Source organism: Plectropomus leopardus, chromosome 7 (assembly GCF_026936395.1).
Source record: "Plectropomus leopardus strain MGB_pleo_1.0 chromosome 7, ASM2693639v1, whole genome shotgun sequence".
In the NCBI taxonomy this organism is placed as follows: Eukaryota; Metazoa; Chordata; class Actinopteri; order Perciformes; family Serranidae; genus Plectropomus; species Plectropomus leopardus.
The window spans coordinates 14,970,296-14,988,668 of record NC_142182.1 but is presented as its reverse complement, the minus strand read 5'-3'; the positions used below and the strand labels follow the sequence as shown (position 1 = coordinate 14,988,668).

The window sequence follows — 18,373 nt, the reverse complement described above, 5'->3', positions numbered from 1 at the left end:
CTCACTGGGTCACCATGAGTTCCTAATGACCCAAACAAATACATCCTCTATCCTTGTGTGCCTGAACTGCCTGGTTTTTGCTGCTATTGATTCTACTCTCCCAATCCATGCCGTTGCATGTGCCAGTGTTGATAGGGCATGTTTATGAGCAATTATCAACAATTACGGTCGTCGAGCTTGCTCCATTTGCATGAGAATGTTTTTTTTTAATTGTGTTTGCGCTAGCACCCGAGCATGAGGAGGCTTTTGTCACAAAAAGGCTGGCTGGGGCACTCAAACATACTGATCAAAGGGGTTTTAAGTGCATGTGACCTTGACTATCCCAAGGTCATTGTGTGAGAGTGAACGTGTGACCCACACACAAAGACAAAGCTTTTTTAAAAAATGAAATTTTTTCAACTAAAATTTTTATGGTTTAACGTGGGTTTTTTTTTCATTTATTTTATATGTCAAGACTGTACTGACAGACTTTGAAAATTAGTTTTTAATCACGAGACAACGGTTGCTTTAATCATTATCAGAAGGGACACTTCCAGTATTATTGTAATGGGCTGTCACATCACTCTGCCATAAGTGCCATATAGCAGCATTATTGCAGCATGTTTAGACCAGTTACTGTGGAATTACTGTAACTGATGGAAACAACACAAATTAGGTCTGGGATGTACTAGAAAATCCTCCCCAGACATAGTCCTTACTTTTACTTATGTACTTTGTGTAACTTAAAAATGACTCATGTTGCATCAGCAAGAGTTTGCTAGGAAATCCTACAATCCATCCTATTAGTTTAAATTTATTATAGATATTTAGAAAAAAAATGACGCAGATCCAAGGCGGTGTCAACAATAACACAATAAAGTCCAAGAGTTCCTCCCATTGTGGCCACTGATGTAAACTGATATATTAAATACTTATATTGTCATCACTACTAAATCCCGACCGCAGCATCCCGAATAAATAAATCACATAAAGAAAAAAGAAAAACATAAAAATTTGAACTACAGTAGGATGGAACCTTAACATTTCCCACTGACCATAATTCTACTTTCTTTTTACAATTTTAGTTATTATTATTTAGCCTAGAAGTGAAAACTACACAGCGAATACTCTTTATGTCCGTGGTGGCGGGCATAAAAACTGCAGAGGCATTGCACATGCTCGCGGAAACATTTCCATAAGTTCAAACAACAGCCCCAAAGCCTGCAAAAAGATTTGAGCTTAGTGATGAGCCACGAGATTAGGGCGCTTATACGATGAAGGGAACTTTACCACTGTTCATTCACACATACTACCCACATTGTTTTGGTACAAAGATGGTTGATAATCGGCAAACTATCACGCCACATAACCTAAGAGAATAAATAGTCATTTTGGAACTAAACCTTAGCATGTATAAGTTGGCAGCACCGACTGTAGTATGGTGGGCATTAGTTATCCCCAGACTCTACAAAGGTGGTCCTCTGAGATATTCAGAGGTTCTGTTACATCACGCTGGTCGCCAAATAATGTAGGAAAAAATGCTGTTTTACTACATTAACAATCTCAGCAACAACAGTGGGTCAACTGTCCAGTTAAGCACTTTTTTTAATTCAAAGTAAATGTTGATCCAGACTCAAGAACTGAATATAAGAGCAAGACGAGTATTATCTGAGTGAGCTTCCTCATAATTTTGTGATTAAATGGACAAATAGCTTGTTCCACTGAATAACTGCCATTATTACGTATTTGCTGTCAAAGCGTGCAGTCACATCTGGGTGAGCAAGTTTGAAATACCTGCAACCGCTCTGTTGCCAGCACTGTTGGCAAGTCATGAAACCATAATGTCAAAATACTGTAGCTTGCAATGCAATGTGTCAGCTTGGCTCTGTCTCTCATGATCTGCCGCTCACTCTTTCTTTCACTGTTTCTTTTCTTTATTGGAATAAAATCAGCTTTTCTGCTCACTGGTTGTCCAACCTCTGCTGCTATTTCAGCAGAGTGAAATCCAAGTGAAGCAACTCACTCTGGGCCACACACAGACCCACTTGCGCATACACACTCAGACCTGCTCTTAAATATATAGATAAGCAGTCATACATACACAGACACTGACTTGGACATGCTCACAGGAACCCACTCACCTTAGCAGGCAGGACTTTGAGTTCCCCTCCAGAGCACGCACATTGTTGGCTGGTGGAGGAGCTGAGGAGGAAGGGCAGACGTGCTCTGGCCCCATCTCCAGTCTCCTTCAATATTTCATAAGGAACCTTTCTCCTGTCCCCTGGAGCCCAGCGGCCTTCTCCTGAATGCAGCTTCAATTCTTTATTCCTCCGCTGCAAACAGCTGTCACTCGTCTCCTGACAGGAAATAAAGGAAGTTTCAAAAACCCTTTTGCATACTTTTACAAAACTATTTGCCCTGATCATTCATTTCCTCTGGGCTTCCCGCAGTGTTGTGCTTTGCGCCGCCTTGGGAGTCGGATAACCTGGTGAGGATTTATATTTGACCCTCTAGCAATGAATGCTGTGGTCAGTAAACAGGCACAGTGTGCCTGGTAGCTTCATGCAATCGGGATTCATATCATTCCAGGTTAATGGGTAGAATTTCTCAAAAAATGGATCTGATGCAACTCTCTCCACAGTACAGAAACATGTGAACCAATCTGAGGAATTTCAGACAACTAGTTGAGAGCAGTTATATGATTGCACCAGACAGCAATCAGGAACTGGCTGTGCAATAAAATTCAATAAAATTCATATATATATATATATATATATATATATATATATATATATATATATATATATATATATATATATATATATATATATATATTTGTGTGATCACACTCTATAAGCCCATCTCTAAAGAGCTGTACATCTTTCAAAGGCAGGAACAATACAGAGAGGATCTGGGAACAACAGCCAGTCATGACTGGGCAAACGGAGCTAACATTAGCAGTCTGGCTGAACTATGTTGGGAAATACAAATAAAGATATAAACACACATAAAACACAGATTGAAAAACCTACAAGGAAAGGCCAAGGTCTAACCAGAATACTCCCACAAAGTATAGTTTCTTTCTGTGTTGTGGTCATTTATGAGTTTTCCCCCCTTTCTGCAATTGTAAGCAATGATGTCAACCATCTTAAAAAGTGACTGTGTCAGGAACAGTGCTTCGTCTCAAAGCTGACCTGATTCTGACGAAGGAGTAGCCACCACAGGTATGTCAAAGTGAACATGATTTTCCACAAAACCTCAAACTTTGCTCCTACTTTGCAACAGTTTTGAGGATTACTGTTTAATTAAGAAGATGATATGGCTTGAAATAATCAAAGAACATTTACGGCTTTTCCTCAGCAAGTCTTTCTGCTCTCAACTTAAAACCAGTTTACACCTGTTATTAACATGTGTCCTGTGAGATTCGATCACAAGTGGACAGCTCAAAGTCTGCCTGTTCACACCTGGCATTAAAATGTGTCTCCACATGTCACTATCACTTCACTGGATGGACTTCACTTACAGCTCTATATAGATACTGTATACACATGTGTCATCTCCATTCGCAAAGACCAAAGACCATTTGAGTTTGCCGACCAGTGAGAGGTATTTGTGCAATACGCTCACTGGTGAGAGTTCATCTACACTCACATCTTCACACACTCACAGAGACAGGGCTAACTTTTAGCATCACACGGCTAACATTAACAGTTATTTAAGGGTTTAACAACAGAGTTGAGTTTAAGGGTCAACAGATTATCGGCCTCGCCAATTATTGGGGCCGATACTTAGCAATTTGCTTTTTATTTGTATCTGCGTTTTATTTTAATAGTCGTGTTATGTAATGGTAGCCGACAATAACGTCAAGTCTCTTACAGCTAATTTGAATGTGTTAAACATCTGCTAAAGGCATTTGAACAAGGTTTTGTGCTAGAGTTTGTTGTATTCCAAATTTCAAAATCTTGACAGAAAGATTTTCATTTTTATTATAAATATATATCAGTTCCAAATATTGGTTATCGGTCTCATTAACTACTGATAATCTGTATCAGCCCTGGAAAATCAATATTGGTCGACCCCTAGTCAAGTTGTCTTGGTGTCAGTGTGAATTTCTTCAATTGGACTAAACAGTAGACTAAACAGCTGCTACTTCTGCAGTGTTAGCTTGTGCTAATTGGGCTGACGTTGAGCTGATTGTTCAGTGAGAGGAGGGCAGCTCCAGGGATGGTGCTTAAGCTGTGCGTCTACTGGCAGGGAGTTGATAACCAAAGATCTGAGTATCTGAGGTCATCTGAGTAGGCTGTCCCTCAATGTGGCCTGGGTAGACCTCAAGAAGTGTGCTGCACTTTAAAGCCAATTTCAATGGTGGCCAAACAGTGGATTTACAACTCTCAGGTCCTTCACGTGATGACATCGAACCCAAAAAGACCTTTTCCCATAGACTTACATTGGGAAAGAGATGTCTGTAAATCAGTTGATATACCAACATGCCCTGCAAAATGACTCACTCCCTATCAGGATTTAATCAGTTTAGTCACATAACATTTCAAAAGTCTAGATGAACCACAAGATTAAATAATTTTTTTCATCATTCAACTAGCGCAAAACCTGAAGTAGCCATATTATGTCTCTTGTGCATGATGTCTGACCAAAGTTAAAACTGAATTTATTCATTTAGTTTAAAGGAGGTACAGTGACTCAGCAGTTAGCACTGTCTCCTCTCAGATGGAAGGCTCTGGGTTTCAAGCTCTATAACAAATAGTTATAGGAAATAGATGGATTGACCCAGTTCTACCACAAAAGGGAAGCCACTTATCACACATTCTGTGAAATAAACGTTATTTTATTTTCTGACAGAGCGAGAGAACATTTTATTTATGGTGTACTCAGGACAAACATCTAATGGTTTGAAATTGCTGTATGGTTTTGGCAGCAGGCAGAAAGCTTTATGACACCCGGGTTGAAGTAAATTGTCAGCAGGGATATTTCACTTGAGGCAAAAACAACCTCCATTGGCCTCTGTCTAATTATTCAGAGGATTTTTACAAGCCTTCATAAGTATGTTTGTGTTTCTGACAGCTCCCTCTATTTTGTAGAAGGAGAATTTCAGATAATGTATGTCAGACAAGGATTAAGGAGCAGATTTACAGAAATACTTTTTAGTTACAACTGCACAATGTGATTTTTAACCACTGGAGAGCACAAAGTCTTCAAAACAAATAAGCGGATCTGGTTGATGCCCCTTACTTGTAAGCTAACATTAGCACAGAGTAGTGTCATGTTTTTAGCCACTTGCTGAATGTAAATCCAATTTTTATAATTGATCTTCGAAACTCCTCTCCTCAGTTAATGTACACAGCTTGTTTAATAGAAATTGCTGCCCACAGCTTCACATGGTGGGTTGATGAGAGCAGTAAGTCATACAGCTCATGTGCAGGCTCTGAAGACCAAAATAATAATATAAAAGATAGTCTTTTTTTAAAAAGAGCTATTTGTTTATGTGGTCAGCACTGTTTTTATCTTCTATGCACAGACATTTGATTCAATGTTAAAATAACTATTGTCAGAAAATAATGACGCTTTAACTGATAATTCACCACATAATGTGTGATATTATGACATGGAAAAATATGGTATTTGTCACAATTATTGCATGTGATTTTATATGCAGTCATTTTTTATAGTATTGTACCAAATGTAGAAACAATAATCGTTGTTTTATTCATCAACTTTGTTACCCTAACCACTGAGGTTATATTTTCAGATTTGTTAGTCAGCAGGATTACGGTCTAACTGTGTTCCCAATTTTCATGAAACTAGGTAGAAGGGTTAAGCATTATCCAATGAAGAACGCATTAAATCTTGGAGCTGATATAAATCACGGATACGCAGATTATTCTTTGCTTTCATTAATGTTGCAAGATAGGGCACTTGGCGCTCTCCATGTGCCCTTTTATTTTTTAATATTTTCAAACACAAGTATTTAAAAAATTCTCAGCAAAGTCATTTAAATATTTTCTTGAGCACCTTTCGATTTGGTCAGCGGTTTCTCTTAAAACTGGCTGTATATTTTCTTTGCAAGACACATCTTTTCACCACACACAACCTAACAGAACATCATGAGGAAACGCTCTTTATCAGATGGAGCCTGTCTGTGTATTTGTCATCGTTGTATTCCGCTGGCCTGTCTCCTTCAGGCTTCCTCTCCTTTGAGGCGGGGGGATGAGACAGATATGCTGCCCCATAGAGGACCTGATCACAGAGATGAAGGAATGGGAGACAATCAAAGATAAGAGAATAAAAGAGATGAAAAGATGAAAGGAGGTAATCACTGCGTCACCACCTAAATCACTCATTAGATCAGACCACATTTTCAGAAACGCCCAGTGTTATGAGAATCCGCGTGGTGTGTGTCTTTCCCATCCAAATTTTCTCTCTGCACTTTGGCGCCTCTCGCTTCATGCATCCCTTCACTCTTGGTGACCATCACATTTTCGTGAGCTCCACACTGGCCAAGTCACAGACTGAGAGGCACACTTGTGGCTACTGGAGCGTTCTGTGACACAGATGACAGTAGAGAGGCATACATTATGCTGTCGCTGTCTGTCAGTCACTCCACTCCTCTCTGCCCACTACAGACACTCCGGGATGAAGAGCCCTGTCACATTCAATGTGAGCAACAAGCCTAACTGTTTTTTAGTCAGCGTCTTTGGTTACAATCTATCTGGAATTTGAACTTACAGAGTGACAAGGTCACAAGATAAGATGTAGTGCGCTTGTAAATAATAAATTCCATTGGTCTCAAAATGAGGGATGAGGTGACTGGTGACTGTGCGGCCAAGGAAAGGGGGGGAGACATCAAATCACCGAAAACAGGCCTCTGCTCTGGAGTAAACCCTCCGCCACTCAGAACGGAAACATGAGTCTGCTTCTGCCGAGACACGACGGATTCACAGAAATCCTCACGGAGCGAAGGGATGGGAAAGGGGAGTGAGAAAAAGAATGCTGGAATGAAATGGATAAAGAAGTGTTAGGGGAGAGGGATTGATTTCATAAACCCTTTACCCCCTACCCCATCACCCTGTGCAACCCTCCAAGGTTAGATCTGTCCATCTGGCATGCGGACTATGTAGGCCAGAAGGAAGGAAACGGCAGGGGAAGGAGGATGAGAGCGAGATACCTTCCCTGCTCAGCTATTATTCTTTGTTAACCAGTTTTTAGCACTGCTCAGCCTCTCTGGTGGTTTTCATTAAGAAAGGAATCACCTTGGTTTTGCCAGGACCCCTAATCAAAACCAGACGCGTTGGAGTTTTTAATTGAAGCAAGATGGACCTCCACGTTGTACACAACTGGCTTAATGTGACAACTTATCCCATCACTACAACAGTGTTTCCCAACGGACCGGGAGAAAAACATCCCCTCGACGAGGGAAATCTAGGGAGTTTGTAAATATCCTTCTGATTTCAGAGGGCTGTTATTGTTGAAACAGCTCCAGACTGCTATTTACTACCACATCAGCCTCTCCCTCTGCGTTACATTATTTGCATTGCGTTCGAGCCTCATCTCTTCCTTCATCGGCTAATGTTATGGCCATTAGTACAGTAACCGTGGCGGCATGTGTCTGGTTCAAGCTGTTGTTGAAGCCCGTGCAGAGCAGAGCTTAACAGTGGGAGAGCGAGGAACACGTTGTGTGACTGTGTGTCCAGCGCTAGTCAGCTCTCTGGGCAGGGGAGCTCGCTTTTAGCTGAAAGAAAAACAAGAGTCTGAATGAAAACGACAAGCTCAGAGCTGAGGATGTTTTTTTTAGCTACAGCCAAAGCACCAGTTCCAGTTCTTGCTGTAACCCTGCCATAAAGATAGTGTTTCATTCAGCTTTCAGTCTTTATATAACCAAGGCCACTACTGACGTTTTTTCCTCTTTTTCTCTCTCACATGTTGACAGTTCACTTGAACCAAAAAATTGCACAGGGACAGATAATCTACCTGCTTGCTTCGCTCTCCCTGCCCCCTTCCTCTAATCCCCTGAGAGTGTTTGGATTACTTTGAAAAACAATATTAATAATTTGGAAATATGGCTCCTCCGGCTCCTGCTGTGTGCTTTTCTTTCTTTGCTCATTTCCTTCTCAAAGCTCCCTTGATGTGGGGCTTGTTGTACTGTTTTCAGAGAAGTGTGAGACCTCGGCGAGTTATTACCCAGTCCCCTCACCGTACACCCTCTCTAACCTTTGAGAGCCATGTCGATGGTGAGCGTCCCACATGAAAGCATAAACCCCAATGTTCTTTGTTTGTTGTGTTAAAGCACTTGTAGTATAATAATGGGATAGAGATGTTATGTGTGGAAGGGGGGGGCTGAATGAAGTTGGTTACGTATGTAAATCCAGCGGCCGTGTGTATGTATGCCAAATGTGCGCAAATGAGCGAACATGTCATCGGCCACAAATCGTTTCCCACCCAGGCAGATTTACACGGGACAAGTCAATGAACTGTCTAGCATTCAGAAACCAAAGTCACCAAAGCCAGGACCACAGGCATGAGCAGCATCCTCTAAGAGACGCAGATAAGAGGGAGGAGGTGAGAGAAATTCTGCATATGAACACTAAACCCACCATATCAATGCACATTCAACGAAATTACCGATCATAAATCAAAGAGGCAGCTCGCCTTGTCATCAAATAGCATTTTATCCGTTTACCATAGCATTAAATATCTCCTCCCATCAGTCACTCCTTCACCATGAGATCTCTTTTACTCTTCCTGTTATATATCTCTCTATACATCTGTCTTTTTTGCCTCGTTTCCCTCTCCGCCGTCCGCCCGGTCTCTTCCCACCCTGCGTGCTGCAGTGCAGCTGTGTGTGAGCAGTGATGGAGGGAGGCCCAGAAAAGAGGGGCAGGGTACTGGCTGATTATTAGTAAGACGCAGGGAGAACTAAGGGCTTCAATATGTCCCGTAGCATTTCAAGTGGGACATGGTGAGTCGGGGAAGCCAATTTAGTCAGCCACAAGGAGAGAGTGTTTGCGTTTGCTGCGTTCATAGATTGTTATTCTAACCACCCACTAGCATCCTCAGACCTCTCCTTTGTGAACACGGTCCTGTTTCCCCCCAGCCTCAATTATTTTACCCTAAGCTGGTCAGCTGCTCTGTATGGCATGACACAAGACCGTTATTTTCAACCAAAAAACATTTGTGATTTACCCACATCGGCAGCTGCACATGTGGGGAAATGTGGAGACCTTCATGTTTTATGATGATTAGTATAGCATGCAAGTAGACAATCCTTCAAGGCTAAAGGTATTTAGGTAGTCAAAAGCAGCTGAAATATTGCAAACTCACTCAATGAGTCATTCAAAACAATGCAAATACTCAACATGCTTGTGCCATACAGACACAGTCTTGTACCTTCTCAGATGACAACGGACACTTTTCTGCAAGTGCTCCATAATGTGTGTGCGTGTGTCTTCAAAACTTCTACTGGTTCCTTTAGGAATGGGAGGGGAGGGTGATGACACAGACAGTGATGAGAGGAGAGGAAGGGTCCCACCACAACCTCCCAACATCATCCAGCAGTCTGCTCTAACATCAGTACTATGGGACCTTTCAGCGCCAAAAACGAAGAGCGGAGCTGGACCCACAGTGATAAGTGCATAATAAGACATGAGCAGTTTGATGTGCATCCAGATTCATCTGCAGTCTTGTGAGATTTCGATCGAAACAGGGAGTGGCGGAGAGGAGTTGTTCATGGCCTGGCCTCCCTGTGAAGCGGATAGGCCCAAAACAAATAAATCCTAATATAATCCTAGTTGTGGTCAGACACAGCATGAGGAGACTTTTGATCTACCCCTGAAATAAAACACTACTGTACATCTGCCTCAGCGAATGATCAAACCCCTTGATGCTGACTGAATGCCAAAAATATCATGCTGACCACAAAAACGCCCCGTCAGTTTTCGGATCTTATGTTATCCATAGTGGAAGGAGCAGACAGGATAGGCCGTAGATGAAGAACGTCTCGTGACATGAAACACCCGCTTAAATGTAGAGAATATGTCTTGTTAGCCTAGATTCCTTCTGCGGCTAGAGAGACCCTTGCTAACTCGGAGCTGTTAAAACAAACAGGGAGGTCCCTGAGCACAGCGCTTTGGACAAAGGTTAAAGCAATATCCCCCGGCACTATTCATTTCAGAGAATCCATCCCACTCACCGGCTTTGATCCTCTCTCTCACTCTCTGCCCCTCTTTCTCTCTTGCTTACCCTGAGCTGGTGAGGAGGTGGTTGTGTGTGCCTGTGAGTGTGCGAGAAGCAGAGTTCATCACAGATTCCTAGAAAACATCATCTCACCAACTGCAACAGCCACCGGCGCCCGTACGGATCTGTCAGTGCTGAGAAAAGCATGGAGCTGAACCCAAAATGATAAGTGCAAAATAGGCTTGAGGACTTTTTATCTGCACCCAGATTTGAGTGTGTACGTGTGTGCGTGTGTGTGTGTGTGTGTGTGTGTGTGTGTGTGTGTGAAGTTCAGCTGCTGAAGGCCTCAGAGGAAAGCCTATCCCTCAGGCTGTTTACCTCCACTAGAGCTGTTTACTTGACCCCTGATGATTTGATGCATAACCAAATAAAAACAGCCAGGGAAGTTCAAACAGCTAGTGACGCATAAAGGGTGCATGAGGTGGGACAGCACTGTGTTCGATGATGGCTCACAGCTGGACCTCCCCACGTCACATACAGCATTAGAGATGAACCAAGTAGACCAGCTACTCATAATCCTATATCAAGCTCTTTTTCAAACACTTGAGAACTCCTCGAGCCCTTTTCTAAATCTTCATAACACATAATTCTTAACGTGTTCTCTGGAAGTCTGTCGGTGCTGGCCAAAAGCGGACCATGATTCATAAATTTGAAAAGAGGAGCCTTTTGTAAACCTGTCGAGTCTTCCCTTATGTGTGTACATATGATCATGTATACCACCCCTGGGGTGGATTTCATCATATTTCAACATTGTGAACATTCGGCCATTTGTACAATGTTGTTTATGTTTTGACAGGAGCAGCATTGTTGTGTAGCAACGGATCCATTTACATAATTTCTCGATGTTGTAAGCACTTACATAATGCCCCCATTCATTTGGATTGAACTGCAGCTCCCTTCAAGGCCCCTGGACCTGCAGACTACAGGACACACACCCATACGCTCACTCAGGTCTGTGGGCTCATACAGTTTCTCATGAGGATACTTGGATTTACAGTGTACTGTGTGAGAAAATGGATGCAGAGAAAAAGATATAAAGGAAAGATTGAGTATGTGAGGAAGTACACGGCTTAGGAAAATAAATCAAATTCATTCAGAAATGGAAATGAGCACAGAGCATAAATTGTCCATTAGGCCCCAGACGTACACAGAGCATGTTATGGATCATGTGACATACTGTAGACTCATGTTGCTGAACTTAGCCGAGGAAGCATACGCCAACACGTAATTTAGTTGTGGTGACTACTGCAGCAAGGGAAATATCTGAGAGGGTATAGTTTGGATCATGTTCTCACATAGAATGATGTCACCCCTTTCAAACCAGCAGACTTCGCTTCACACCCACACGTACCCACACACACAGCCGTATTGGAGTTAAAACCCTGTCGAGTATAAATTGATTAACAGTGAGTTTCAGATCTGGCTAAATGCCGTAGCAGCACAACACAAAGTGGATGCGCTCCACATTATCAGGCCATGTTGTGTATTTAATATACACAAAAAGTTATTGTGTTTACACTGGCTGAGAGGGATGGATGTAGTGGAGATCTGTGGTTGACTTAAATCCGTGTATCAATCCTTCAATTAATATTCAACTGAGAAGCAAAAAACAATAAATTAAAAAAACAGGTCATTTTCCCTTTTTTCCTTTTTGAAATGAAATCATATAAATGAAAATTGTTTTGTTTTTCAATATCCCGTTTGTTAATCAGGATCAAATAAAGGAAAGTTGAAATACAGGCCACAGGCCGAATATGATTTTATTATTTAATTTGTCCGATCTGCATGACCCGGACGTTCGCATTTTTGATGCTCCAAAATAAGTGTCAGAAGATTCTGCGCTCAGTACGGACCCAAGCAAACAGGGCAGGTATTGGACAGAGAGCTGGAGAGAGCGCGTGGCCTTTCCTCTTGGGTCCATGCTGAGCGCAGAATCTTACGGCACTCATTTCGGAGCATCGCTGGATCGTGGAAGAAATTTCTGAGTGTATCTTACCAGCTTCAAACAACTCCTTAATAACACGCGCGCTGGGCTCCAATGTGGCCATGGTGTTAAACTAAACTGCCCACAGTCACAGCTCTCCTCTTAGTTTTTAACTTTGCCACCAAAAAATATGAACTTCCTTGTCACGCAGATCAGACAAATTCAATTATAAAATCAAATTCGGCCCGTATTTCAACTTTCCTTTATTTGATCCTGATTAACAAACAGGATATTGAAAAACAAATTAATTTTCATTTATTTGTTTTCATTTCAAAAAGGAAAAAACAGGAAATGACCCGTATTTTAATTTAGCGTTTTTTGATTCTCAGTTGAATATTAATTGAACGAATTATACACGGATTAACTTAAGGTAAACCTTTGATTCCAAGTGTTGGCTGAGGCAATACGGTACCTTTCCCCTTTCAGATTAAGCCACGTGAAATATGTGTTTATTAGTCTGTATTGTTCGCGAAGCTGCTGAAACACGTGGCAGTTTGTTTACATGCAGTACAGAGCCATCGATTGAGGTTGTCATGAGTGGCATTTGGTGTGGAAACCACACCCACTGTGCCCTATGATAGAGAGCCACAGTGGGAACAGTGGGTTTGCTCTGGAAATTCCACTGAATCACAACATACAAATTTATCTAGCCACTCAAAAAGAGACTGAGCTACGAATTCTTTTGTTTACTTGAAGTAATCAGGATTAAATGTTTCCTTTCAGCTTGTGATTAAGAACAATGATCAAGACATCATGCAGATCACAAAATATGTGTATAGTTTTATGAAAGAAACAGAGGATTCTAAAGCTCTTGCACAAACTTGCCCCATATTCTCAATCTCTGCCGACACTAGAAACATCTTTGGCGGAAGCAGCCTAACTCAACCAATCACAAATTTTGCGGTCTGTGCATGGCATCTTCCTCACTCTCATGTATTTTTATTTTTGAGGTATACTGCATGAGCTCCGGCAGTATGTCACTCATAGCCTCTGCAATACCCTGACACAGGCACATAAATCCAGCTTTACACTCATCCGGTGTTTCTCTCCCAGTAGCAGGCCCAGGCTGTGGTAAGATGCTCAAAATAGAATGAGGAAAGAAAAGAAACAAGGAGAAGAGGAGTAAGACGAGGAGGAGACGGCAAACACGTAGTTACAGATCCATTTACCAGCCCAAGGTAGTGCTGCTTCACTCTGATAGTAACCCGCCATCAGGAACAAAGCACCATCAAAAATTATCAGCCAACCGTAGCAGGTGGCTAAATTTGGACATGCGTGCGGTGGACACTGACACAGTGAGAACCATCTTCACAGAGAAATCAGGTTGAGGAGACAAGTAACGAAAATCATGACTATTAATCCTCATAATCCCGTTTCGGACCTCTTAAAAACACTCACATGTTAAGTGACAAAAATGATGTGAAAACTGATATATAGTCAACGCTTGGCTGTTTCTAATGTGGTGATAGAAATATGAAGCGGGTGGGAGAGCCACTGAAATGGCTTTGAGCATTAAGTGTGTTGAGCTCTGTTCCATGACTGCAGCAGTGACCTTACAGTTGAATCCTGTGTAAAATCTGTCTGACATCACTCATCAAGGCTTTTCCATCTCCAGATCTGAGCTCTGTTTTATTTGGAGAGTGTGATAGCCTCGCACTCTATTTTACTTCCACACACTCACTCTTTTATACCGTAATGTGCAATCACACAAACACATGCGCACTCGAGCGCGCGCTCACACACAGTAAGTGTTCTCAGACAGGGCGAGTGAGTGATATTCCTGGTGTGGTTGAAGGGTGGAGTGGGAAACAGTGGACCAAACCTGGTTTAAAGTTAGAATCATGTTGCCATATGAAAATGATCTCATTTCTAAATTGAGGGAAACCCTGATGGATACGTTGGAACACAATACAGTGGCAGGGCACCCTAACGTCTCTGTCATGCATGATAATAATCTCATAACACTGAGTGATATGACAAAGACTTGGCAACAAGGGATGCCACATGACGTCAGCTCACGACTCCATGGCTCCTTTTTGGTGCCAGTGAGTCCGCTAATCACATGACATTGATGGATCTAAGCAAGGGTTTCATTGCAGGGCTCCTATCAGAACACATACGTACAGCACAGTATAGATGGCTGTTTTTACTCCAACTATATGATGAAGGAAGGAACATCTTTGCAATGGCTGTCATGGAATAAACCAAGAGTAATCAAGCAGATTACTTGGCTCTATATTGTCTCTGCCTTGCCAGCGGTGCGGCTTTTGTGCTGGTAAATATTTGCTGTGAGTTGAGTAGCATGGCATCGGCACATCACAGGGACATTTTGTGTTTCCCAAACATTAGGCTGGTGACGTAAGGGGGCCTTAATGATGTTTAACAAGCCCACCCAGTCCAGCATCACCCCATAAACAACCCTGATATACCCTTAGTCCCCTGTCCAACTACTCTGGAGTACAATAGAACCAAACACCCAGTTAACCTGGCCGTTCCTCCATGTTGTTTTAAGGTAACGAAAACAGACACTCACCTCCCTACTGTTACCTCATTTTGATGTTCCTCCCATCTTTGCCAGGCTGAAGGGCTGTTCAGCGTTGGCCTACTGAAGGACATCAGCTGTTGTGATGTGGGGAAACCCTGTTTGATAATTACAACAAAAAAAGACTGACTGTAAAAACCCATAACATCACCACTCCAAAAGTGAGAAAAAGAAAGTGGACACACCTTCAAGAAAGGGCTCAAGCAAAGAGGAGGAGGAGGATGGAAAAGTGACAGTAAAAAGTCATAATTTATGACTGATTAGCGACCGTTTCCAATTAGAACAGCAGAGGACAGGAAAACCAGAGGGAGGGAGGGACGGGGTCGGTGGGGTTCATTTCCATCCGGCAAGCCTCAAATGCGCGCGCACACACACACACACACACACACACACACACACACACACACACACACACACACACACACACACACACAAAAACACACACACACACACACACAAACAAGAACTCGCATGGAGCAGAGTTTTCCAGCAGGAGCCCAATTTGTGTTTGGGCTCACTTACACTATTATATTGGTCCAGTATGATCTCAGCTCAGACTGAGGCTAAATGTCTGTGTCTGTCTGTTTGTAGGTGGGATTTTGAGTTTCTGTGTGTGTGAGTGTGTGTGTGTGTGTGATTGCATGTGCCTGCATTTATGTGCATGTGTGCATGCATGCATGCAAAATGTGCATGTGCGATACCCATGTTTGCATGTGCGGCAGCGGCGGCGGGCATGCATAAAAGTGAGCGTGTGTGTGCGTGGGGCTGCCAGTGTGTCTGACGGGAGAGCAGAGGTCATGCTAAGGTTGGGATGAAGTCAGAATGTAATTATGCTTCAATGAACCAAAGGGGAAGTAATAAAGACCAGCTGCATGTTGTGTGACTCTTAAAGTTCCACTTAAAGCAAGCTGCACATTCTCTCTGCTCTCCCGCGCGGTGCTGAGAAGGGGAATACGCGGTATGTTAATGCTCCTGCCTCGAAAAAGGGATACAAGGAAAGTTTATAAAAATACACACATGCATGCACGCACGCACACACACACTTACACACACTCACACACAGACATTATTAAAAAGCACAGCATCAGCAGCAAATAAAGAGATAATAAAAATGGGCAAAATATTTCCTCTCACATTCTAATGGGGCGGGGTTGCCAAGGTGACCTGGCGTGCAGCCAGGGACAGAGATGGTCACTGAGTGCATGTATGGGAGGAAAGGGGGGTAAGCAGGGAGACACACCAGGTGGTTTCACTCGGGTGATCCAGTCTCGACTGCCTGTGTCAAAAAAAGAAGGGAAGGGAAAGAAAAAACATCAACTGGCCCGTCAAAAACAAGAGGGAAAAAAGGGAGAACTTTATCTTCCCCTGAATGAGCCTCCCTCTTTTCTCTCTCCCTCCTGTGATTTTCCCTCTCTTTTCTCTCCCTTTCTGTCTCACTTACACCCTAAATCTTTTTCATTCTCTTTCCTTCTATTTTATTTTATTTTTATGTTTTTCTTTAACTCATCATCCTCTCCCCATCTGTCTCACTTAGACATTCTTTCCAGGACCTGCCATCCATAGATACTGTATCCACCAACAGTAGCCCGCCAGTGCCTAGCGGAGAGCCCCCAGGGAAGGTGGAGAGTCGGGGGGAGGGTCTCCGGGGAAGGCCTGCTGGGTACAGGGTGATACGGGTGAGTTAGAGGGGAGGTCAAAAGCCCTCCTACCTGATAACCACAGCAGCTCTATCTGGAGACACAGGGAGGGAGAAACACACTGGCCGATGTCCACTGCAACAATAGAGACGGAGGCAAATGATTATAAAGTATATGGACGACCAAAAATAATTATGAAAAATTAGATATTGCTTTCTTTTTAACTCACAAAATGTTATCATATGCAGAAAAAGAGCAAAAAAACCCAAGGAAAAAATGCCATTATAACCTGCAAGCACATGTTGTGATACTGATAGATATTAATAGTATTTACAGTGTTTATCTAGCTAACAAAATGCTGTTTGTCACTTTCATTTGCATTCAGGGCTGTTGGTTTTGTTACAGCATTGAGGGGTGGGACACATATAAAACAGGGGGTTTGTGTGCTCTCCACCAGAAAATTTTGAGCATCAAACACTTAATTTTCCAGCATTTTGGTGACTTTTTATGCACCAGTTTGTACCTTTTCTGCATCCGTTTATGGTGTATGTGTAATTTTGTAAAAATAGAAGTTCTCTCCTCCTTTCATGTTTTTATTTTGTGAATGGGGGGGGGGGTTGCAAAAGCTATATATTTATACTTTGTATTTAAAACCTTCATATGGCTATAAAATAATGGATGTAGGTACCTTGACATCACCAATTGGTTTGTGTACAGCCATTTTGAAGCCTCGAGTTTGGCATTTCGGCTGTCACCAGCTTGTTTTTTTGGGACCAGAAGTGACCATATTTGAGAAAGGCTGGTGCTGAGGATAAGCTACAGGTGGATCTCACTGGAGGTGAAGAAAAATATTAGCAGACAGCCTGTTAGTCAAGCTGCCCTGCACTTAAACATGTGTAAGCTTAAATAAAATGTAAACGGGCGAGTTATAAAAAAGAAAAAAAGTTGTCATTAATTTGACATTAACTATAAAGACCAAATACATTTTTTGTACCAGGCTGTAAAAATGTTTTGTTTTTTTTTAATTGTAAAGTTGGCCCTTTAAACATGGATTTTTGGGGGCATTTACTCCATACTGGAGCCAGACTCAAGCAGCCATTCAGTGAATGACAATTTTTGGCTCTTCCACACTGGCTTCATTTTTCAGCATCGTAAGTTGCTGCTTGGCAAAATGCGGAAGTTTTGGTAAAATGTGTTCAATGGTTGTTTTAAGTGTTATTTTCTTCATACAAATTGACATGGCGACAGTTAAACAAATGTCATGACGTGCTAATTTATCGTATTTTTAAGTCACACTAACATGATCAAGCTCTTCAAAGAGAGAAACAGTGGCTTCTACTGCGTTCACACGCATACTTACATTGTTGTATAAGATCTTGTGGTTAATGTGTGGCTTATGGGGTCCCATGAAAGTATTTACGAGTTATTGGGAACTTATATGAGGGAGACAGAGAGGTACAGCTTGGCTCTTACAGCTCAGCTTGCTGGGTGCGTGGGGGGAGCGGGGGACTAAATTCCACGAGCTTCCCGGGAAAAACAAGCAGGACTTTATCAGGGAAAGTACAAGTCACTGGGTCCCGATGTGGCAACTGGAGGCTGCTGTCAGAAGGGAGCTCCGTTAACAGATACTCAGCAGTCACCAGTCATCCCCGAAACATGTGGTTCCTGTAAAAACACCCCCCCCCCCCCCCCACCCGCATGAACCCCTGCCACTATCCAGTCACACTGCCCAATCATCAGGGAGCAAGAGATGTGTTTTTTCCTGAGGGTGTCCCCCCTGGGTATGATGTATGCGTGAGTGAGGGTGTGTGTTTGTGTGTGTGCACGGGTAAGACAGGGGCTGTTCATTATTTGGTGTCAAGGTCCACACCGCAACACTGCAACTGGTATTAATTTAGATGAGACTCAGTCAGTAAGGAGGGCTGTTTCTCGGACAAGGTTTTGTGCCAGCCTTGTCTTAACTTAGAAATTAAATGGAAAAGTCTA

General features: G+C 42.5%; 1 long non-coding RNA gene across 2 annotated transcripts in view; it reads right to left on the bottom strand.

The window, feature by feature from the left end:
- The window catches only part of LOC148189162 (uncharacterized), a 120,564-nt gene that overhangs the window by 88,578 nt on the left and 13,613 nt on the right, over positions 1–18,373 (bottom strand). The window contains exons 2-5 of one of the 2 annotated variants that reach the window (XR_015776883.1): positions 16,460–16,522; positions 15,885–16,026; positions 14,742–14,848; positions 2,121–2,336 (exon numbers count right to left, since the gene is read on the bottom strand). This is a non-coding gene — a long non-coding RNA (uncharacterized LOC148189162). Of the gene's footprint in view, positions 1–2,120; positions 2,337–5,735; positions 6,232–14,741; positions 14,849–15,884; positions 16,027–16,459; positions 16,523–18,373 lie in introns of those variants that run through there. The other variant, XR_015776884.1, reaches the window with a different exon arrangement.